This window comes from Varroa jacobsoni, unplaced genomic scaffold (genome assembly GCF_002532875.2).
Source record: "Varroa jacobsoni isolate VJ856 unplaced genomic scaffold, vjacob_1.0 contig00061, whole genome shotgun sequence".
In the NCBI taxonomy this organism is placed as follows: domain Eukaryota; kingdom Metazoa; phylum Arthropoda; class Arachnida; order Mesostigmata; family Varroidae; genus Varroa; species Varroa jacobsoni.
Window position 1 is genome coordinate 110667 of NW_019214403.1, and position 25924 is coordinate 136590.

Sequence of the window (25924 nt, forward strand, 5' to 3'; positions counted from 1 at the left end):
ATGTGGCCATTTTAAAATCATGCAGAATATTTAAAAAAAAATAGGATAATTAGAAATGGTGGGAATTCAGATAATGCAGCCTATAACTGTTCTGGCCTAAAAACTACAGCAATTGGTAATTATTGATAAACGCAAGGTTACATTTTGACGTGGCAGGCGCTAGCATTTTCCGTTATTGGAAGGGTTGATTTAGTCTCGGAAGAAGTGATCGCGAACATAAACGCAACAAATAAGCAGCGAAATGAGCCCGCGAAATTCGAAAATAACTTTGTGGTAAAAAGGTCAGTGAAGAAGATTTAAATGCCAACCTATATAGCCTCAAAGGTGAGTACATCTAGAGTTGAGTGAGCTTTGGAGTAGAGCGCTTTTTAGCACTTTAGCGCATATTTAATTTTGAATCGTGCGATGATATATGTGTTTATAATGTGGGCGGCAAGCGAATCGGGCTGTTTCTTTTCTGTCATTGTCTTTGAAGAAATGTGCCTTTCTGTGTATGATCCAAGTTGATTTGTCTACGTTTTCGTTAAACTTGCGTTATCCATATACAACAAATGTTTATTGATGTCATGGGGTTCCTGCATTCGACAACTAGAACGGTCTTCAGAAAGGGAAAAGCCAGAAACTAAATTGTGAACTGTGTAATGGCATTCAGCTTCATTTTTTTTCTAGCTAATGTCATTACAGATACGCACAAACATTTTCGGTAGTTATAGCTATTTTTCAGAGTTACTTTCGCAAGGTTTGCAATAATACATACGGATTTCTGTGGAGACTTCTCAGTTGCACAAGCCGAAGAACGTCCAGTCGATGTTAACTTTATAACGTTAGACCCAGGTTTGAAAAGCATCTTCATACTAGTGTTGTGCTTTGAGACGTGTGTTTCGGTAAGAAATAATTTTTTTTCGATAGTAGCGCTCGAACGAACGAATTCCTTGTCACGTTCACAACATCTTCCCCATATATTGTACATGTACAGCATCACAACAGGCATCTGTTTTAACAACTAAGTGTTTCCTTATATTTGTTGTCTAGTTGGATTTCTACATTTCTTCGTTATAACAACTGCTACCCTTTTCAAATAGACTCTAGCTTACGAGCAGTCGGTAATAATGAGTTCGAAATTCATCACTTGCGTGATAGTTTTCATCATATGTGCACATACGTTTGGCCTCTTTTGCCCTGTCCGACGCATCAAAGGTGTTTATTTGGCTTCTTATTAATAACAAGTGTATTTAACTAATAAATTAATTTGCTAACAATAGGGCTTATGCTCAAGCAAATATAAGTGTTTTTAACTAGTGTTATTTAACCGCAACCAGCTTGACTAGCATTCCTATATATCATCAAAAACTCCCAGTGTTGTTTTCCTTCCTTTGGAAACATTTGCAATCTCGCTGATTGTACATGAAGCCGAATTAGAAACACTGGAGATATCACTTCAGGGAAGAAACGAGTACTACTTGTTTCTCGAGCCTTGAAAAGCAGACGTTGTAAAAGGTAGTCCATGTTTAAGGCGAACCTACATTTAGTCTTGCATAATCAAAATTGTCTTCGATTCCAAATTTTATACAAACCCAGAGAGTAAACTCTTGTCATTTTGATCTGCTACTAAACATCGGTTGTTAAATAACGAGTCGTTAGAGCCATTTTGTCTGATGTTAATATTAGTGAGTTAAAGTATTTCAGTCACAGCCGGGGCGTACCATTCGCAGAGTTGAGTAAAATTAGGTTTAATCACGTTATACCTGAACTCTGTTTCATTGAAGGGAAGTGAGGCACAGTAAACTGATATAGCCTTATATATCAGTTTAGTTTATCAGCAAAAATTCCAATATTTTTTTTGGTAAATGTTTTTTTTTTAATTTTTCACGCTTATCTTTCATTTGTTTTCACGCAAAACTGCAGTGACCGAGAGGAGCCACTAATTTCATTTTCAAATACCGGGACATCAAAGTGCCAGCCGGATTAATATGAATTCTCGACCAAAAAGTGGGCGCTAGAGTCAGAAAACAAACATTATGTCTGCTATGTCAGCTAGTTTTGTCATGGATAATAAATAAAATCTTGCTAATTAGTAAGTTGCTATTCGAATGTTATTTGACGGTTTTTACGTTTTAACCCATTTGTAATACTATTTTTTTTCACTAACATTGGGATGTCATGTCACGGACTTTGGTTCGCAGTTTTTTTCCTTAGCAAGATGAGGCGGTGTAATATAAAGTGTTATATACAAAACATTCTTATGGTTATAGTGAAATTAACAATTCCCTTAAACTGTTTGTTTACTGAGCTTCGGAGTTATTAACGGCACGCTACTAACACTGAGTCACCGGATTTCCATGGACAGCTGCTGTTCGGAGTGAGCTATAACGAAACAAACATTTCGTGAAGCACCGTCCAGTGACGCTACTTATATATTGGCAAAATGTTCTCATTTCAAAGAGCGGATGTAAAGAAAGGAAACTTTAGTAATAAGGAGTCGCTTCGGCTCAAAGTGATCAGTTCATTCTTCCGCTACGCATTGTATGGCTCGATCTTTCGCGAGTGAACAGCTTGTTTACGTCAGGATGTTTATGGAAGAGCGGCTGAGGCACGAAGCATGACTTGCGTAGGTTTTCGTGCGTTCAATAGCGGCTATCAACGGCTTGCAAGAAGAACCGGAGAAAGATATTCGTAACTTTGACCATGACGAGTATTCTGTCTAACTATGTGGTTAACTTTGCGCAAAATATTACGTTTCGATTGCTGTCTTACTGACGATTTACTGACGTCGAGTTTACTGACGAGTTCCGATTACTGACGTCTTGTAAACGGCCATGCATAACCCGCTAAAACGACAACGATGCCCAGTGTCGTGTAGAATGCCTCGTCGTTTTTCGGCGGAGGTCGAGGACCAATGGCCAACCAATTTGATGTCATGATCAATAAATGAACAGAAAAAGCTACAGTCGTAGTCTCACTACGCGTTATGATATCGACGATTAAGGGTTCCATCTAAAACGCAAAGTAGAGCAAGTCATTTAGCGCAGTTCTCTTAAGTATGTTCTTTTCTTATAGCCGTCGATTTAACATGAATCGTTTTTTATGTTGAAATAACGATACTACTGCAGATTGTGTTCTATATATAATAGAGGAGGCTATGTAACTGAATTTATTCTCTGTTGAGGTTGGTCTTACCAATACGAGGTCAGAACGACGGTGATCAAAATTAGCTTAAATTTTTTTCACGGGTTAATACTTCTGTATAATGTGTGGCCTTTTACTTTATTCAGGTGAAGACCCCATGCCGATTCTACACCGGATTATTAAGCTGATCCAACTGCGTTTCTATTTTTTGCTTGCGTTTTACGCATAAAATTTGTTCTTACATTTAAATTAATTTAAATTTAACACGGTGACTACAACGCACAGTGTACTTCGGCATGAGATTTCCAAAAATTGAATATATCTGATTTTCCAATTGCTTCTGGGTGCTTTTTTTCAGCATAACGATTTTATGAGACGACTTATATACGTTACATTTAATGAGGCGTAGCGGACCTGCTTAGTATCTTGCATTTTGTATAATCTTTCTCTGTCTGAATCTACGTACAAGTGTCTTTACGCTGAAATTAACATCAATGTAGATCCTTTTATGTAAAAGGTACTCTGACTAGTTCAGGGAATGTTCAAGCACTACACCTGATAAATTACGGTACGGGATTTGCCTAATCGAGCGCTCTCTGTGCATTGCAGGCACCACACACAGCCCGCAAACAAAAACAAAAGAGAACATTTTTATATAATACTCGATATAGGTGCAAAGAGATACAAACTTTTTGTCGGAAAAATGGGCATAGAAATATCACATATTTAATAACAATATCACTACCTACAAACTGCGGGACCTGTTCACATGTCTTCTCCAAACATTACTGTTTATATAATAAAATACTGTGCTGACAACGTACTGATGTACCTGAAGTTGTTTATAGTACACGCTCTGGGTGCATATATCTATGATGAGTCTCTCTGTCTTTGCATGCGCGTCTTGCTTCTTTCCCAGCAACAAAGGCAACTGTATAAGAAGCAGATGTCTCGTGTGAAGCGACTTTCAATGAACCAGTTTGCACTGAACTGAACCCCATCGCCAGCTAATAGGCATTGCGCCTGATAGAGTACTACGCGTGCTATTTAAGTGTTTTCTAAGAAGCTAACTCGTCCATTCCTTTGGCGGATACAGGGCCTTACTGGTAGGTATTGGCAATGGTAATCCTGGACTTGAACCAGTCTATTCTAGTGCAAAATTACCCACTAAATTCACACCCTATTATGCTCTTGAACCTGGGTAAGTCCTTGTTTAACTAGTATTTAGAGTAACCATGCTGAGTCACCAAAGTAATACTGTTTAATACTTGGATAAACGGCGGGAAATATCGGACTGGGTATATTATCTTACGGTGGATCGCGATAGGTTGCCAGAAATAAGGCTATCTCTATGTGTGGGGTATGACCGCGTGCTAATCGCTTGTCAAGGCGGAAACTGGATATTTTACATTATGCCTGCTGTTGTTATTGTTGAACATTGCTCTCTCATGCGTTGGCAGCGACTTTGTTGCTACTTCTGCTTCTTTTCCTGACGAAAGTTTGCGATGCAGGTGTCCACTCAGGCTATTTCCTGTTCCCTTTTAAAGCTATCAGGGGCCGATGCTTCTTTCTCCGCTCGCTTCAAAAGCCTGGGTCATAACGTTACGGTTGCGCGTGGAGCCGCAGCCAACCTGAAACGAGGTGACGTAGCTTGGTGATAAGTGCAGCCCTGCAACAAGCGGCAGGTTTAAATCCTCCCATTGATGGCGAAACGGACATTGTGGGCGCATAACTTAGTCGTAACATCCTTGGCCTTGTACGAGTAACTAGGAAACAGGACAAACGAAGTTAGTCGAAGAGCTGAGTGAGCCTAGACGTACGTCACATTGAATAGCTTCCTTAAAAGTACTCATTTCGAACTTCACATTGGCCGCTTGCGAAACACGTCATTTTGGTATATCATCAAACATACAGGCGTATCTCTTAGACTTCCAAAGAGTTTACCACCAGAGTATATTTGCAGAAGCCAAATGTTCTTATTTCCAACCATTCCAGGACAAATCCTCAAAGCCCGGGAAAGTTGATAGACGAATGAATAACTGTTACACAGATAGAAATAACATGATCTCACTCCGATTTAAAACTGTTGTCTTCGTCCCAAGAATCAGACTTTAGGATGAAACCACCTAAATAGAAACAGCTCTGGAAAGACTGAACAGAAATAATGGATAGTTTTTATCAGTAACCTTATCAGCTTTACACTAGCTTCTAAGATTAAAGTGAAGGTGTATTCATGGATACACAAATATTCAAATATTAACACAGAATATGGCCAATAAGTTAATGACAACTGTACAACCTTCATAGATTATTCTATATTTATACGAATGATAAGATACAGCCAGATACGATTAATTACAACCTAGTAAATACATAACATTTATAGCACACTTATGATTACTTAATTGACATACAACATATTTAAGTTAACGAAACTGATAAATGCATCGAAAGTGTTTTACAGCTTTATTTGGCTTGTTTTTTCAGTTATCACAGAGCCGTGAAGCACAGAGACCCGGTTGGTCTCTAATCGAAACGGACGAATTATACCAACGGAACATTTGGCACTCATGCAAGATGCAGTACGACTCTAGACAGGGTCAAGGAACGAAAGCGATAATCTGTCCCCTCAACCGCCATGACAACATAGTCTTTAGCATCCTTGCTTTTCTACACCTGTGCCACATGCTTGGGGGCAAAATTAGCTGGCAGTTGGTTCTAAGCTTCGGCGCTGGGAGAGTTAAGGACCAGCTTAAGTTTGCCAGCGTTACAGAAAAATGCTAAGCCGATCATAGCGTTCAGTCTAATGCCTTTGAGGTATTTAACCTTTTTGCTCGCGTCTCTAACACCCCATTGAAAAACGGTTAAGAGATGAGCCTACCACCGAGTCCCTTCGAGCACTGTTCCGTTGAACGAATAGCCATTCGAAGCAACAGCGGTTTCTCTCGTTTACTGTCACGTATACGAGTGTGTACCTGCTACGCTTAGCGTGCTAGTTAAAAACTTGAAGCACGCGTAGATGGCTGCCCTGTCTAACGAAATGCCTCACGAGTCAGGTAAGACTGATTTGGAAAGATGCCAATTTAACTTTGGAAAAGTGCAAACAAACAAAAAAGATCTCAAGTCATTACAATTGAATCGGCAGTGATCATTTTTTACAACAAAATCACATGTAAAATATCAAAAACAATATATATATATATATATATATATATATATATATATATATATAGAACTGTGCTATTTTGGTGCTATTAAAAAAACTCTAAAAAAGATACACCGCTTTCACATGATGATAACTTACGTTCGAATCTAGTCTAGGGATTTTAAAATATCCTAGAAATACTTAGCGTCTATTTAACCTTGAACACTAAAATAATATGTTTTCGACGTTAATCTAGTGAAATAAATGTTATTGGATACGTAGGGCATATGTGGTCTGGGTTCTAACCCGAGCATAGACGGACAGACTTCGTTTTGTGATAACTGGGAGCCAGTCGTCTGTAAGACTCGGAACATAAAAGCTTTTCCACCGAAATTTCTCCACTATCAGAGCATCTAAAATGAGCTCTTTGTCTCAATATACAGCGAGTTGTTTTAGACGTTGCCATAGAATGAACATTTAACATAAATTAATAACAGCTCAGGGTACATATGAGTTTGATTAATACAAACTGTGAAACAAATCCTATCTCCAAATTACGTACATCGACCTAAATTATTAAAAACAGATCACACATATCCTCCAATTGTTGAACAGTTCCCTGTACTTAATCAACAGAGTATCTTTCATGCGGTGGGCTAAAGAAGGCTATGGTTTGCCACTTATTAGGTAATTAAAGTAATTGGATTTTCTTACATACATTTGCTAATTAAGCAAATGCTATCTTACGGGAAGTCTGAAATAATAGCAATCACATACGTGGGCCGCTAATGTGGGTAAGGTGAAGCTTTTCCACAGCGGAACCCCGTAACGTGTGAATTTACTAGTTGTAAAGTTTATGGGTCCACAAATGGACAGGGTCTATGAGGAAACTATAGCTGACTATACACAAAGTTCAAAGTCTCACACAAAGTAAAATATATCTTTCCGAGATTAATTAATGAGAGAGAGTTTTTCTTAAACACTATAGCTGCTATTTCATTACGATTAACAGACAACATGATTGAATTAATCTGTTTAAGATAATTACCTACAGCGAGCTAAATATCTAGTGCTTTTACTAATTCTAGCATCGAAATGCTATGCCCCCTTTATTTCATAGTTTCTGATATGCTCTTATACGAGCGCTGATCGCAGACGTAAATTTTTTATAGGCTACTGCCACCTAACTAGTTAGTTAGTCCCATTTATTCGTACTTTTTGTGCCAAACATAGCGATGTTAGCTAAATTACAGACTTCCCACGCTGTAAACTTTCATCAGCGAGAAACAAGGCAAGGCCGAGCTGTCAGGACATGTGGACAAGGCGTCTAGTAACGAACACGTGCTGTTCGCTCCTTTTGCTGTCAGCCATATTAGGCCTTCACACGTGTAGATTATCAGTGGCATAACAACTATGGCCCGTACAATTTAGCACGCAGTTTAACCGTGTGTGAAGTGTTTTGCATGGACGTAATCGGCGAAAGGCTTTGCGAAAGAAACTTCGCGTTCTCTGAGTTAAGAAACTTTTTAACTACCTAGGTGTACATGTCGCGAGAGGTGGCTCATATTATATTCAACTAGCCTATACGTATTGGGATGTTCTCTATATAATTCATGTGATTTGAAGCAAGCTAAAGTGTTGAAATTTCGTTTAGCATTCAAGATAAATAGAAAGGCATGTAATTAAAACAAAATGCATTTGGCAATATAGTACCTGATTATATACTTTTGTCCTTTCGAATAATAGGCGTCTTTCTCGCACATCTTCCATGATTACGCGGCTATGACTTCTGAGAATATACATAATCTTACGTGTCGTTAGTTTTTGCGGTACTTTTCGATTATTCGTTCAACATAGTCGCCAAATACGGACATTTTACGACCTCGAAGGATCGTTCGAAAGTACTTGTCAAGGGGGCGATCAGCTTCGAGATATATTATTTATTTAAGTAAAGCTTGATGTATGAGCGCTTTCGTCTATGTCACCTTGCTCTAGTTAACTACGATCTGTAGCCATTAGAATGCATAGGATCAGAATAGACCTATTTGAACAATTACTGTACAGGAACGATGTATAAATGTAATGTTTCTATCGCTCAGTTCTATTACTTATGTGCTCTTGTTCACCCAAGGCATACATTTCGCAGCTCTTTCCACGCTTACGACAAGAATAAAATGCGTTCAACCGTAAAATCGAGATAAAGTTCGAGTTCAGAGCCATGTAGCCTTGGTCCAAACTGAGCTCGGATCGGCTAATTATAGCATTTGCTGATTCGGCAGGATTCTCGTAGCATAGCTGTACAAGAAGGCATGAAGCGGAAAATGTCTTCATAATTTTAACTAAACAGCATAAAGCATTTATTCGATTTATGTATGCATCTGTATGGACTCATTCGTTCTTGTAAAAAAAAAAAAAAGATAAGAAACATTGTATGCTAACCTACTAACATGTGTTCGGGTTATATGCTTAAAAAACAAATAGTGCATGGCTTCATAGCGGGTTCATGATGGCACGTTTTTTATAGACAGTAAAACAAGTATCAAATTCGGCACTAAGTTGAGCACGGACGGGCTGAACAGCTCGGTAATTTCTCGATCACTAGTGCATTAACATTATCTACTCCTAGCAAAATAATAGATTTGAATAGATAATCCCTTCTAGCTCAAGACGACCTGGCTTCCAGCGCTACTGGGTTTACTTGGAGTGTCGAGTAGTTTCGTTGATTGAAAGTTCGTTGATATTCGTACCGTGGGTGAGGTTACACATGAAAAGGTCGGCGCGAGATCTGTCGCCTCCCTACGCAATAAAGGTCTAAGGATTTTTTTCAGGATTTTTTACCTATCGTACCAAAAACGTGTTCAAAATCTTGACCACCTTAAGTCTGGTCGTAGACGCAATCCTGTACGCATATAATAAGCAGGATAGCCGTGCATAATTACTCCGGCTAATAATGGTTTCTAGAGATCAATCAGACTGATTGATCTTCATCCAATCTAGCCGACTACACGTGCCTTGTCCGATGTTCCGGGTCAGGCAGAACATACTTAGTTGAGTAGCAGTCCTAGCCGTAGAAACCTGTTTAACTTAGTCGTGTTTCAGGAGTGAGATTGAAATAGCTCTACGGAGGTGGAGACGATTGTGGCACAATTATGTTCGACCCCTGAAATTTTAATGAGGCACCACCGGAACACACTGTCGCATACACGACAGCCATATGAGTAAGGGCTCTAGACGCGGACCCAGCTTTTGTGTATTTTACGCTACTGCCTCTGCGCTTAGAGCAAAAAGTATATTTTTTAAGCTTTCTAATGAAATCAGTAGTTATTCTAGCAAAAGGTTTGACCTAGCCTGTCCGACTAATTATCCCAATTTGGAGGAAGGATACAAACGAAATCCGATAGAAATGATCTTGTTCGAAAAGCATGAGAATTGTGTTTCGGTTGGACTTGGCTACGTTCGCAGACATCTAAGATTACCGTAGAACGATCCTGGGTCCTTATTGACTCTAGAAACCATAAGACCGCATCTTTTTCCTCGCAGTTATTGCTCACACGAAGTGCACGTAATGACTTTGATCGCATGAACGAACATTCTCTATTGTTGATAGAAACATTCATAAGGTTAACTATGTCGTACCGAGGAGCCAGCGTAAATATTTTTGATCAGGAGTGTCGCAAAAGCTCCTTGAAATTTCAAAGGTTTTCAACACTTTTTATTATCCGTGCCATGAAAGCCGGTAATTAACAAGGTCACAAGCCAATGAAATGCCTCGCTCTTCGGGGCCAAGGGGGTAAACCGACCGAATCCATTTTCTTCGATTATAGCGTCCACTGCATCACTTAAATAAGTCTATATTAGCTAATCTACAATCCAGTATAGCTTGAATGTAATGTACGGCAATGATTTGCTGTTGAAACGAAAACATTTGAGGGACGCGACTTATATGTTTTCGCTATCTGCAATTGGAAATATTTATTCAGTGGTTTAACGGCACACTGTTCTGTACGTTGTAGACCGAATCCTTCTCAGTATTGTTGCGCGTACCCTTCCCCATTTTTTTTGTTTGTTACATTTTCTTTAGTCATGAATTTTCTGTGAAATAACATTCAGGATCCCTAGCAAAACAGTCCGTGAAACAAAGCAGCTGATATCGTTTTTCTTATTTATTCGTTCAACAAAAAACCTAATTGCAGTCACTAAGTAATTGCAGATCACGTCTCTTGCCGAGTTTGCCCCAGTTGTCCGCATCAATTATACCTCCCATTGTTCCTTATTGTGCTCAGCAGGATTTAAACGGACTAATAAGTTATAATTGGCTTCTTGATCCGGAGACAACTGCACTAACTTCAATAAGAAAGGTCCTATGTCACTTTCATGGTCATCAACATGTAGGACGTGGGTGCATGCAAATGTTATGAATTTAATTTGCTTTGTTCGAAAGTACTTCACCGGGAAGTTTAGCGAGAGGTGTCGTTTTTTTGATACGCGCTTCCAGCGTTTGATTTATGCCCATATTTCGAGTTTTGCGCAAAAAAGTCCAAACAAACCACATTGATGACAAAAAAAGGTGGCTACATTTCCACGATAATAACTAACGTTTCATCTGCAATAAGTGGAATGTTCTTAAAATAAATAAAGAAAAGAATGATTGAGAGTTATTGATGAGGCGAGCGAGAACTCATCGATCTTTTTCTACCGCGACGCTCGAAGTAAGGACGTTCATTCACGAATTCTAACGTCAAAGTGCAGAAGTGCTTTTAGTGGATATTAGTATGTTAGCAGTGCTATCATAACAATTCAACCCTAATGTATCTTTTCATTCAAGGACAGATAATGCTTAAAGGCCCATAAGCCTGCTATGAGGTGAGCAGAGAGCAGCACAGCGGATTAACTGCCGCTTTAGATGGCTTTGGCACGCCACTCCGGAACCTCTCCTCTAACGATTCTATGATAAATGCCAGGAACGAGGCTGCAGCCTTACATTTGCGGTGGAACTTACAGTCGATTCCAGGCTGGTATATTGCATCTACGATAACAGAGAACTTTAAAATAAAACGATAAAAATTGTCGTGTTTGGATTAGCGATCAATCGGCGAATCAGATGTAGCGTTTCTGTCGGTTGAAGTTGCAAATCCGGATTTTACGGTGAGATAAGCATCGTAGCTGCAAGTATATTGAAATGCTCGGAAAAAAACACGTCTAATAGACACAGTTCACAGTGGTTTGTTATCGCTTAGGAAAAATGCTAGGATGATGCTTTTTTTCTGTGAAACAAAACGTTTTGCAGGTATATAAGACAAACGATACCCAATGCCTGACCATTTGAAAAATAAGTGACCTGAGGCCCAATTAAACTCTTAATCAAATTGTAGGACTGAGTATTCGTTGTGGGTTCGACCGTATTTTACGGTAACGTTACGCATATAATGTTACGCACGGTGATGCCATGATTTAATCAAGTAAAAGTTTAATTCAATGTCATTTCGAATATTTGCGTTCTTCGCTTTCTATCTTTGGTTTGTCATCTACGGAAGCTTCTTCAATTTTGGCATTTGTAAACAGAAACAACGATAAAAATTGCCCAGTAGCTATATCGTAGAAGTTCTTTTAGTCTAAAAGCAGCAAGCTCTCTATTGCCAAAACAGTACTTCTTTTGCCTAGCTTTATGCTCCTCTTATTCTGAACGAATACCTAAAAAAGTGCGACATAGATTTCAAACCCGGGATTTCACGGCCTTTTATATACAAGGACGTTGCAGCCAAGCCATTTTCACTGATTGATTAGCGTCATTATGTTTGCGTTAGTCGACCGATTACTATTAACTGAGGTCGAATTTTGATTGATCAGTCTAAGTTCTCTGAGCACGCTTTTGTTAGATGCACGGTTCCGAGTTCCTGTTATCCATATCGGAGGTTAAAAGAATATTCCAACACATTGTCGTTCATCGCGTTTTCTTAGATTCTAGGACGAGAGCTCTGTAATGCAATTGGACAATATAATCTTTTCTAGAAATACAATGAACAAGGACAAAGTCATTGGCCGTGTAACGAACACACGTTCACAGTAGCGCAGGCCACAACATCAAAACTAAAGTCAATGTTCAGCAAACTTTGCACCACCTGATATTATTTCATAGACATGGTATTTTGAAAGAGATTCCGTTAGTTTTTTTTCTTCTGCCTTATCTCCTGGTAATAACAACAATGATATTTGTCTTCCAAAGCAATAAGTCCTTAAATGCCACCTATAAAAGTCGAATCCTAAAACCATCAGATTCAATCATCTTGAAACCGCTTAACCTAACAAATTCTAGTCCAGATTACGTCGGATGTTAGACTATTCTATTACTTACCTTTTTTGAGGGGTCGTTTTTATCTTTGTTGGCACAATTTTAGACATTTTACTAGTAACTTTCTCTGCTTAGAATTTTAGGTCTATCGTACGGCTAGCTCCCAGCACAGAACGAATTGTGTCTGTGCTTTGATTCGAACCTACGCCGCAACGTAAAGTGTCTATTAGATTGGCGGGCGGGTGAATGCGTTATCCAATAACCTAACATCGGGACTTCATATAATCTCTATCTTTCGAGTCCTACGTCCGGTATCGCCGTTAGCCGTACTTCCGTCAGGCTATTATCTAACTGAAATCAACTAGCTAACTGACGCCGGAACATACTTTTGTACTAGAAAAAGCGTTGTTGGAGCTGTTGCACGCCAATTTCTGCTGTCCTAATTCTATGTCCTATCTAAATTACAGGAACAGGAATTGATCAGCGAACGGGCGCACTGTGCAGAGCTGATAGTGGCACGTTCATACGGTTCCGGAAATGCCTAGGAAAAAAAGTTCCATCGTTGGATGGGAAGCTGGAAATACTTCCAGTTTGGCTATCAGCCTTCATATATTTCGTTCGGCTGTAATGAACAAGAAATTGATTACGCTACGTCTTCGCTATTTTGAATGCATCGACATCTTTCCTTCGTGAAGCGCAATACGCTGTTCTGCGCCCCGTTGTGCTGCTGAGAAAAATGGCATGCGCTTGCAGCGTTGAAGGCAGGAACGCCCTTTTGAATTATGTTGTAATAGCTTATTTGCCCGTATATAATGAGCTCAATAATTTTGCTCACCGGTCACAAAGAAGACTAATTTTGCAAGTCAGATCAACGTATCATTGAATAATCGCGTTAAATTCGTGACGCTTCCGTAATGACATAGGCTTACACGGTAATTTCTCTGCTTCGGACAACTACAGTGTTGTTCTGAAGAAAATGAAAAAAATATCTATCGGGAAAAGATAACTTGATCAGCTGGCAATTGTAATGTCGCAGCAAGGGATCATCGCCCTAGAATTAACGGAACCTTTTCTTCTAGCAATGTTAACTTAATATAGCAGCATTTTCTGACTTCGACAATTAAAAAAATCCAAATGAGCTAAATGTTTAAATAAACTTAGAATATAAATAGATTAGCTTTTACTCTATTTAGTTTTATTTTCCGCAATATAAATCATTTATTACATGATCTGATATTACTTCACTTTCGGTTCCATTTCATTTGAATGGGGATTGACCAGAAGGTGTTCTTTTAAGTATCAAGGGTTGACCGTTCTAGGAAAAAGCACGAACTGGAAACATGCAACTGTTTATTCGGTTATTATCTAAGTTTCTAGTTTCCTAACAGATACTTTTAACTTATGGTTGGTAGCTAATTGGCACTTGTTGTGTATCCTGCTGGTTTTACTGGGTTGAATTCGTAATGCTTACGCGGCAAATTGAATGCGGTCTCTTTCGTGTTTATCCAAATAAGCAAGCTTCTTTACCCTGTATCACTTATGTTTCTCGTTATTTTTTCTTACGCCATTATGTATGGAAGCAGAGGAACAAGATCACTTCTATAATTATGTATTATTTTCAATGATATGCAGTTGCTGTTCGCCTGCAAAAATAATATGTTGGACCTCTCTTACTCATAGACGCTATCATACACGGACCCGTAAAAAATTTGATGGACCTTTATAGAAGCCGCTCTTCATTTTTTATCCTTTTATTTATTGTATAATTTAACAGCTTGCACTGAAACCTTAACGATGGGTTATATGTTGCGCGGTACACTTACAGTGACGTGACTTACATTGGGGTGACACTTCGCACACGTGAGTTCGAAAATTTGTAATTTATTCAGCCGGTCAATGTACGGGAGACAAAATAGGTACTAATTGCTATAGCTACCCATGTCCTTAAACCGCAAGAAAATACTTACGCAGTCAGTTCTATCACCTATAATAATCCCCCCTCCCCCTCCCCCCCACACACCACCCCATCTTCCCTCGATAACCCGTTCAGTATATAAACAAAGAAATACTGCTCCCTCTATCAGGTATACGTAGCAGGCAAAAATATAAACTGGAATTTCTGCTAAACGTGGGGAAAATCAGTGCGAAGCATTGTGAGTATCAGGCAATTAAACAGATTTCTCCTATTTTTTTGATAATTGAGAGCGCAATATGGTACACATCGAGACTGCCGTAAGCATACACTATAGCACATTTGTTTTGGTGAGCACGTAATCTTATGGTAGGTTGACATATGGATTGTTTCCGTATTTTTCAATTGGTTCCATTGTCCAATTTTTCGTTTTCCAATCGTCAGGTGTCGCTAACGTTGCTAGATTTTTTCGTTTTACTCTATAGGTATACTGCCTGAGTCGCAACATTTCATCCCGGATTTATCCTTTGAGACAGGCGCATCTATTCTCAATTTCGACATTCTAAATGTACAACACTAAAAAGGTTGATATAAAAGCCAGCATGTCGAAGTCAATAAGAAGTAAAACAAAGCCGAATAAAAACCGACCCAGACTAATTTTTAAAGCGTCAACAAAGTCCATTGGCAAATATAAAAAAAATTTAGAAAATTTGGTGACAGCCAAATACGACCCGTACCATTTACTTTTATTGTTGACTTAGCATTTCTCAACAGCTCTCAACCTTATGTTGGTTAATTTAATTTTAAATTAAAAAATTCTAACTCATTGCGATAACTACTTTTTTTTTTTCAATTGACCCCAATTTGCTGTTGTATTCTTCCCACGGTTTTTAGCATTAACTATAGTTCCCTTTTAGGAAAGATAGAAATTATTGAAAGTTGAAACTCGCCTATCTACTTAAACGGCACCCGAGACAAAAACGATGACAGCCAACTTGAGAAGTGATCCATCTATTCGATGATGGATTGATCAGGACAGGTGTTCGCTTTTGGATGAATCCGCGTTGTGATGTAGTATGCATCCTTTATGAACGCCTTAAAAAAAGAAAATAATAGTCAGTTAAAAAAATAAATGTTCGTATTTTCGTTAACTATTAGAATGGTTTTTCCGGTGGTCGTCACGAAATTCTCAATTAAATAATACTTGGAGATCGCCAACGAGAAGATCAGATACGAAATTTCTTAACGTCATTTGGTAGTCCGTCTTCCAAAAGCAGCTGTATGTCAGACAGTCGCTTTCGGAATGGGTCAAACAGCCAGATGACACATGCAGCGTCAAAGATCATAATAGACTGTTTTATCTGGACCAGAATATCTGTCAAAAGTATAAGTTATGTAGAAATCATTACCTTTTATGAAAAGATTTATATCGAGATTAGGTGTTAATTAAATGCCACTTGCTATTTATGGCTTGGCACGCTTTAACACTGTCTATGCGTTGAGAGATAGTCCCGCTAGAAAAGCTTGCGATCATAAATAGATCGAGAGGGGAGCGGCATCCTGAACAGTGGCTTCATGTGGGCGCTGTGCGCTTGTCAGGTCCCCACAGGCCGTAATGCTGGGCTCTATAAAGCCTGAGCACTCCTCAAAGTTTACCAATTTAAGAATATACTGATAATATTAGCAGGATTTTTCTGCACCTGACCAATGAGGTGTAGTGGCCCCGTGTGCCCGACTCTTGTGCTTACTTATATTATTCAGTAGGTACCTGACATTCTTTGGCCATTTTACCGTGCAATTCAGTCTGCACGAATATTCAGCGCGGTGATCCATGCGTGGCAGAAGTTTAGTGTATCCTCTACGTGTTTTGTAGTTTGTTTTTATTGGTATCGCACTGACTGCGGCAATCTTAGCTATCGCACCTCACGTTTATTACTCTGCAAAGGTATAGCTTGAAGTTAATTGTGTCGACGCAGCAAGTGTATTGAGCATCTTTCATGCATGTGAAACGGGTGGGGCATGTTGTTACTAGTAGGGTTACTTCATGGCGTTTTTCCTACAGAAGCGCGCCTGATCGTGATAACTCTTACGCTATGGCCAGTCTTTTTCAAAACAATTAACTTCATTACGATAATGCCGTAAACTAAGAGTTACGATAAGCACTATGAAAACCAACTTCTCTCTATTTACATTTCAAAAAATCTACACATTTATTTTGCAGGACACATGACTAAATCGTCCAGTAGGACCTGACTCGCACAGTTGCTGTAGATGATATTAGTTATCGTATCAATAAATCGTCTGTTGAAGGGGTAACTGGCGATATTTCATCACAACAAAAAAATGGCACAAAAAAATGTGTTTAAAAATAGGTGGAAACGTAAATATACGTGCATGTTTGTTTGGTACTTTGTTTTGGGGCAAACAGCATGAAGTGTCTGACGTATTACACTTTTATTGGCCAATCAGTATTACTAGTACGACATCGACGCGTGATCCTTTCGATGCAATAGAATACGTGACGGTGGATTGTTTTAACTAATCGAATGTCTGTGACATTTATATTAAAGACAAATACTGATAATTTACTTTGTTAGCAAACTTGGCAGTAGAATACTCATCGATTGGCATGTGTGTATAGAAACGGAAATTCTGAGCGTCGAGGCCTTCAGCGCCAACGCCTATTCCTCTTCGTAGGTATAAACCTGCTTGTTTGGAGACAGGGACCTTTACGAACCTTCTTTAGGTTTTTGTCATCAGCGTAATAAACAGATGATTTAAGAATAAAGAGAATATTTTTAAGAATTCAATGCGAACCATTTTATGACCGTAGCATGTTCCTGGTATATATCTGAATTGACAGAAATCTAGAGTTGGACTTAACCGATTGTGTAAGCAAATATATATCTGGCGTTTGACGTGAGACAAACTAATCGCTATTTACGTGAACGCCCATTTGTTAGTGTCAGACAAACTGGGCGTGCGCCCTGTTAATCTCTTATAAAGACTGGAGTGTTTGTAGAAATGAGAGAAATAGCGTCATCTGGACTGCTTCTCACGGTCTTTGGTCCTTATTTCACCACAGTGGCTCAATTAGAGGATAGTTTCGGATGACGGGTACGCAGCTAGAAAAGTTATAAGTATTTGCATAAAAATATCGTATTCGCCATAGTATATCTTTTGCCATATTTACAAAAAAAAAAAACCAACTTAAATTTAAACTATTTATTTACATTGTTCATAGGTAATTTAATACAATGGTATGGGTCATTGGCTCTACTTAGTTAGTCTTTAGAACTGGAACTTTAGGGACAGCTTTGAGTGTAGCTACTCGTCTCTATTGTACTGGGTCAACCTGTTTTTTCTTGTTGTTAATGATGGTGATCAAATTTATAACTTATCTTCACATACTTTTATTATAATTTTTTCATACTTATGTTTGTAATAGTTGATAGGTTTGATAATTGATTAGTTATTGCAATTGTTTTTCCTCGTTTAAACAATAAGATATGTTTAACTTATGGGTTACGCTTGACGCAATCGTCGGAGCGTATTTGAATGCCTATCCAAATTGGTATTACCGAAAAACAGAAACAAAATACTTTTATGTCCCAGCATTAAAGTATCACATAAATGTCTACGCAAGCAATCCGTTGACGTGCTTTTTAGATGTTTATCAAGGGATAAAATTTCGATATACGTGGTTATGGAAGATTGAACATTTGCACCGAGTAGTTGTAAGAGCTCAACATGTATAACCGAGCAGATATGTAGCAACAGCCGACACGACATTGAAAGGCGTAGCATATACTAAATAAATAAAAGTGTTCTGGAGGCATCTGTCACAAAACTTTTTTCGATTCGCCCTATTTATTCTATGGCTATAAAACAAACGCGTAGCAGAAATGTTTGCCCCTGCTCTTCAAGAAGCCCCAAAGCCAACACTATGTTAAAAGAGACTCGTAAGATATAAGATTTAATAAATGCAGTTATTCATTTTACCAGTTAGCTTCTAGGAAAAGCTTTTCGCCGACTGATAACGACACGTTGTCTTATAGTATCCATTGGCTACTTAAGAGCATTACTTCTAAAGCTGAATTATTTCCATAAATAAAGACGACTAAACATTGCTCAAATTCAATATCTCAATCAACTTAGGCCAGAAAACTTTACTACGTTAGTTTGTGCTACGCTTTCTAAAATATTGGACAAATTTGTTACACAGTATATTTATAACCGTTCCTTTTGTCTGGACGAATGATCGACCTAACCTTTTCATTCAGCTTCCACCAGTTCGAACATGTCTAAAACAACGTAAGACTGGGTTATGGCGTTCAGGTGTCTCTCTAGCACTTCTATATGGATGTCTTCCAAAAGTTCTAAAACGAGGTTTACGATTTCTACAAGGCCTCTTTTGGAGTGTCCATCAAGCATCTGAGCATACTTTCTGTTTTTATCTCCATAAATAGGCTTTTACACGATGAAATTATTCTTAAATATACAAACATGTAAATAGACGCGTTCGTCTGTTTCGAAACAGACGTATTTTTATAGTGGACGTTTGTTAATTAACAAATTACCTCAAGATATAACCCTCTCTGATCTGACCACTTTTTCTTTCTGGCCCCGCTTTCTCGTTCATATAGGTCAAGATTTGTTGGTGGTGGCCTTTAAAAGAGCTCTTATTGCACAATTAACACTTGGCAGATAGCAAAAAGATGTCGTAGTAAGGATATTATTTGGACAAACTGTAATAGAAACTATTATTTACTATAACACATGGCATTTTTATAAGAAATATATTTGAAAATCCATCGACTTCACTTCGAAAACCAGACTCGCTGGGACCCGAGAAAAATATCGGCGTATATTAGAGTTCATGAAGTTGTCTGTTTATGTTTATGTTCGTATGTTATCTGTCTTAACTAAAGACAAAGCCAAGTGTTCTTATCGAAATTGAGCACATAGTGAAACATGAAAGCATTCTTTGCTATCGTCATTGTAAACAGACCTTATGGATAATAGATCTTATCGTCGGGAAAATTTTGCGGAAATATCACCCTACATTCACCCAACTTTTATAAAAAACATTTTGCTGAGTCGTTTATTATTATAAAAATAACATTTGACAGTTAAATTGATTACAAACTGCAACCGATTCGTTTTCTGAGAATGCTTTCACGGAACCCGAGCTCTCTCTGACATATTCCTATTTATTTTCGACGCTGACTCTTTCTTCACCTTTATTGAAGTTACGGGATTCGATTATCTGTGTCGCGATCTAACGGCGCCGATCGATCGCACCCCACGGAAATATATTGGAACGTAACCGACTTTGAAACATCAGCTTTGACACCATCGGGCTGTTTCGCTGAGAACTTTCACACCGGCATAAATGAGGATTTACATAAGCCAACCTATACCTGTTTAATGAGTATCTATTTAAGTAGCTACCGTATACTCACATCCTTCTAGAACGAAGGGATACGTCACGACTCGATCAAAGTAGCCTTGCCACAGCCTAACTCAAGCAACATAGATCGGTTTCGGTTTTTGACATTATTCGACGAGGAACAAAGCTATCGAACGACCATAATAGTAGACATCCTACTTGGTAACAGTTTGAATACCACTATCGAGAAAGCTAGGGAGATTTAGGTACCACATTTATGAAATTACCAACCGGCAGAACAGTAATTCGGTCCGCTTATACACCCATTCCGTGAATGCAAAGTTCACACATTTAGCGTCAATCGTTCACTGCGCCATGTAAATAGCTAAAGTCAATAGCAAACGTCAACCTCTAGTAGCTGAATAGGGTAACACGCCTTGATCTACATTAGCTTTATGCTGCGTTTCAGTGGCAACTGAAGGGTATATGATACGCCTTACTTAAGTGGTTCACCACTGTTTAGGGAATAAGACGCGGACGAAATCGGTAGCAGACGATAGTTGGTGAACAAAACACTTTTGAACACTTGGCTAGAATTGCCATAGGGGTGATTTGGGTAAAGAAGCAGAAAGTGTAAAACAAGCAACTGGCTCGGGGGCTTTGTCTGTTAGGTGTCATGGATGACGAGACGTGCAAGTTGCTGTCGTATATGATAAACCTTAAGGCAGACAAACTTGACAGATTCTAGCTAGCTAGAGACGATTGATTTGTTTACTTATGACGAGCTTATAATTTCCGTACGTCGAACTGTAAGAAAAAACATTTAGTACCAAGATATGATTAGGTTATGCAATCTGAACTAATTTTAAGTGCATAATAATAATAATAATAATAATAATGAGTGTAGCCGTTTACAAGACATTAGACGGGGACCCGACCTTAGGGACGCGTGGTGGTCTATCTGTTTGAACCGAGGCATAAAGGCATTTCGTTTCGTGCTGGGAGCCGACCGTCTCGTCGAACGGCTTGTGGCGATACCGGACGTAAAGCTCAAAGTATAGAAATTGGACGAGATCAGAATCAAACACACTGGCCAAAATGCGCTTGCGTAATTGGATCTCTAGATTCAACTATTTACTTGCCCTTGATATATTATCCACAGTCTTTAGCTGCAAACGCGCTCACGCGACAGTGGATATTTTGGAAGATCGGCAGTGTCCTAATAATTGGCAATGCGCTTGGTACCGAAAGTAACGTGGGATACCCAATTAGCTATTCTGGAGCTAACTTTTTGTACTTAGACCCCACTAATTGAGCTGCACGGGAAATTCGGGATTTTTGTCAGATTCTACTAGAGTATTTTATTAAGCTTTCCAGACTTACCAGTTTATTGAGCTTCCCCCCTATCTGCTGCATTAATTTACTTTCTGGCGACTATCAAGGCTGACAAATAGCTAACTCGTATGCGTACAGTGACCTAGTTAGCGACAGTAGGCCTAATGGTCTTCCGAGCAGGCTTGTTTTATCACAAATTCAACTCGTACGAAGTCCGCCGGTTATAGGTTTATACGATCTTTGTTTTATAGTGATAGTGTTTAGAATAATAGCCACACCTTGTTATATCGCGTCGATATTGTCCCAGATATCGAACTTGTGATATTCGCCAGGTAGGCGAAGGCCACCCCTAGTTTGACTTACGTTCGTACGCCCTCTGATATTCTAGTCGTCCGTTCTTTTTCTGCAAACAAATCGATAGTGCGCTATAAAAAATCAACCATTCATGTCCCTTAGTCGTGCGTAAAACAGATAGCGATTGGCTAGACCTTATTTTCGATTGCTACTGGAAATAGGCGCACTTGGTCAGGTCTACGTTGAGGATGCATGTAGAAGAACGAGTGTTATTTTTCAATAGAGGTCACCCTAATTAATATTACGTACTTTAGAGAAAATGAATTTAAATTAAAAGCCATTGGCTGCATCTGACACGGTCCGACAGTTAAGGCACGACCTACAATATCATAAATACTGACAGTAATATAATTATTCCTTCATTGACTTCAATGAATCAGTCAATCAATCGGTCTAGCGGCAGAAGCACAATTCATCTCCAGTTGTCTTCTTCAAGATATTGCTCTATAATGCGGACTGTGGGATTTCATTGTATTTCTTCGGTTTCCAGCCTCTTAAAGTTAGTCATAATTAGGCTTTGGATGTATGAAGACGCTGGCCTGTACCGCTAACGGCCCAGGATGTGAGCTACTGGTGTTTTTCTTTTAAGGCAAACGTTCAAAGGCGGTTGCAGTTTTCGATTCTTGTTTTTTGCTGCCCATAATGCAAGAGGGCATCACAGGCGGCTAGTTCCATGCGGTAGCTAGAAAGGCCAGCATCAACCCGAGCTGTTCAATACATCCGAAAGATCAGGAGGTGTGAAGGGCAGACGTCAATTATAAAGACTGCTCAAGCTTTGAAGAGTTGTCGTGGTGTGTCATCTATAAGTCAGCTACAGAACACTACAGACAACAGAAATGAGTAGGGAAAAGGGCAGAGTTTGGCCCGCGAGCTGAAAGCTTTTTCGAAGCAAAGCAATGAAAAAGATCTGATTTAACGGATTTCCTTTCCGGTACTCATTAACGCACGTATTCATGAGAGGTAAAGAAGGAATAAGCACTATTCCGGCAACATTCACCATTTAGACAAATAATGTTCGGTAAGTTTTTGCGGTAAACAGGTCAATATCCATGGCTTTATACGACACTAACCATGATTTGTTTTTACTGGACACTAACGAAGTCAGAACGTAGCGATGATGTAAAAGAGATCAGTACAATTAGAATATTAAAGTACCTTAGAATGCCAGTAATCAGTTATAGTATCCACAGCAACAATGTTTTTTTGTGGAAAGTATGAAGGAATATTTGGAACATAAGCCATAGCAATCAATAGGCAAAAGGCTTCATTATAGTAGGGTTTTCACCTGTTCTGATAAATGTATTTTATTACTAAAAATGCCCATGTAGAACGGGCAACTTGATTTAGCCTTTTCTGCGCTGGTAGAGTCTGGTCCTGAGGTTTCTGTAACTTTAATTTTGCGAAGATAAATCGTTTTACAAGAAACAGTTCCTTACTACTTCCGTGCAGCTTTAACCCGTTTTGGCAGCCGCCCGAACCTTTCTAGCTCAACGAAATATGCGTAACATATTTGAAAAATAATTCTTTTTTTTGTTTTTTGCAACTGAGCGCCGGGAATTGGGATTTTGCCAAAATTGTCAAGGATTTGCAAAGGATGCAGGATCGTGGGAAACTGACTAATGCAATATGAAAACGAGATCAGTAACCCATTATCGAATGTTTAAAAGCGCTTCATTGAAGAAGCGAAACTATTTATTCGGGATGATGGCGGCATTGCAGCTGAAGTGGTACGGATTAGGTAAGGTTCTAACGACTGGCCAGCGGCGCGTGCGAAGTCTGGGTTCAATTTCGTGAAGATGTAAAAGTAAAATATGCTTGTATCGTTATTTGCTCTAGCAATCAATGAATATTAAAACAGAATTAGTGCAGCAAGGTGTCTGTAACGGTTTTCTATGACTTACTATCATATAAACTAGGCATATACCAAACATATTGACATAGGCCAATCGTACTAATTACGCCAATGCAACAAGGTCACAGAAACAGTCAGGGAAGCATAATTACTATCATTGGATAGTTGAAAAATATTCATACAGATATATATAATATCTGTTTGAAAAATATTGCAACTAGGCGGTATTTGTCAGCTTCGGTGTAACACCAACAAAGTTTCTTGACCATAGAATATACTGATGAAATAAGTGCTGGAAATCAAAATGGCTGTAGGAGTACTTTAAAGGGCTAACAAAGGGCTTTTAGGGGCAATAAGGATAATTATTGGTAGCAATGTAGTCTGGAGCATAACATCAACGTGTCAGATCCGTTAAATCGACAGCGAAAAGGACGTCCGACAAAGCTCATCGGTTTGAGTAGTGCACGACGACCCGATAATGTAGTTTAAAAATCGCGCTTAATTTCTTATCTCTCACGTAATAGTTATTGAACACAAAGTTTCAAAGCTTTACGATGGCCGTCCCGAACGGCGCAATTGAAAATAGCTTTCTGATAGAGGAAGCAATACATAGAGGCTTTAGAGCAAAAAAAAACAGCCGTAGGCGATGTGCTAACGTTCCCTTGAATGTTGCCGCAAAACTAAGGGCGCTATGCAAATGTTCTGTTTTCGTTAGAGCGGCCACATGTTTGAAGAGAAAACACATCAGATCTATTAAATGCTCTCTCAGTAGTCGATCATAGAAATAATAGATTACAGCGTAATACATTTTTGATGAGGGAAGCACTCCGTCATCTCGGCTGGCAGACCACGTCGACGTTGTCGTTCAACGTTAAATCTCTTTAGTAATTCCAATGTTGACCTCTGTGCAAAGCATTCTAATGAAAGCAATACAAAATACAGGTTTGGAGAGATATTGCGGGTACTCTAAGGATCAACTGCGAGTCTGCATCGAACCATCGTTACGGGATGTTCTAATAAGGTCGGACGTCCAGTACATATGGTAGCCTATCTATGTTAACGCATTAGGGCAAACAACAGCCTCACCGGCAACCGCTTCCTACTGTTAGCAGAAAATTAAATTGCTCCTTTTGAGGCACCTGGCTATATTTGTCCAACACCAGAACTATAATTCGGAACCTGATTCGCAACCAATAATTTCGAAAGACGGTATATAACTTAATCTTCGTTATTTCAAATTATGCTCCTATTAGGACTACGCTAACTGCGATAAAATGAAATCCAAAGTTGAAAGCAATGTAAGGTGCCTCAGGCGTTGGCAATTAACTAAGGTAGGCCTACAGTTTTTTACCACTGGATTTTGTTCGCATGTCACAGGTTGTCCGCCAAGTTCTAACGATTCTCCATGACGTTGTGTCAGGAAAAAAAAGTAGGAACCCTATCAACTAGCAAAACAGGTTAACGCTAACATGATATATCAACCACGATTTATAGAGCCATATGTATTATGTATACAAAAACTTTATTTTTTAGCACAAATTGTGTAGCATACGTCGTTAACGACACTTGCATCAATGACATCTATACTCCCACTGAACCACTTAAAATTTAGTCGTATTGCGTTAGTGTTTGAGTCTACTCTGAATTTGAACATACCGTTTCTATCATGTACACTTCATTAGCCGACCTATTTTTGTGCCCCTACCCCATCTGCTAAATTAAAAAGTGCCTAAACAATTACCTGTGTGCACCTATACCGTACTTCCTGGCAAAAGCTACCGAAACGAAGATGGCTACCATCACAACAGCAAATAGACAAACCTCGATAATCATTTAAAACAAAAATTTGCAAACGATTAGGTTGTGGGGTTAAGGCCTGTATGTCCTTCGATGAGCTGGCTCGTTCTATTATTTCGACTCATCGGCTATTGCATTACGGAGAAAGCTAAGCGCTTCCTTGGTTGTTCCGTTTGACTATATGGATTCTCCAATTGTGTTTATTAGGCGACAGTTTGATCGCCTAAGTTCAAACCTAATGTGATAGTATTTTGACGACTGTCATAAACTGGGGGTTCACTTCGACCTTTGTAACATAACTGACATTCAACTTTGTTGAATGCCAAATGTAGAAGGCCGTTTATCTCAGAAACAACAGGCAAAAATATTGAAAGCGCCTATCGCTTTGCATTAAAACATTTTCCTAAAAAAATTACTAATAGTTTAAGTCACAGCTACTATTTTGCAAGAATCTTCATGACGAGAACACCACTGGCCAAATTCAAAAGCTGACCAATTAACGGGACCTGTTCGAAAATTTCTTAAGTAAGGGGATCACGTAATCACAGCGTAGCTGCTAGGCTAGTTCAATTGTGGCACGAGTTAATCATTTCTAGGATGCTAACACTTGCCGGGGAGAATCTCGGAGTTTTCTAGTTTTCGTACGGTTTTCTAGCCTTGAGCAACTGACTTTTAGGTCACTGTATTGAATAACTGTAGATTATCTTCGCGCAAAACCCGCC

The 25924-nt window shown here is 39.0% G+C and overlaps 1 long non-coding RNA gene across 1 annotated transcript; it reads left to right on the forward strand.

The window, feature by feature from the left end:
* Positions 1–5637: 5637 nt before the first annotated feature.
* LOC147752096 (uncharacterized) lies at positions 5638–13694 on the forward strand. Its single transcript, XR_015315040.1, has 2 exons — positions 5638–6182; positions 13028–13694. It is a non-coding gene; the product is annotated as an uncharacterized LOC147752096 (long non-coding RNA).
* The last annotated feature ends 12230 nt before the right edge of the window (positions 13695–25924 follow it).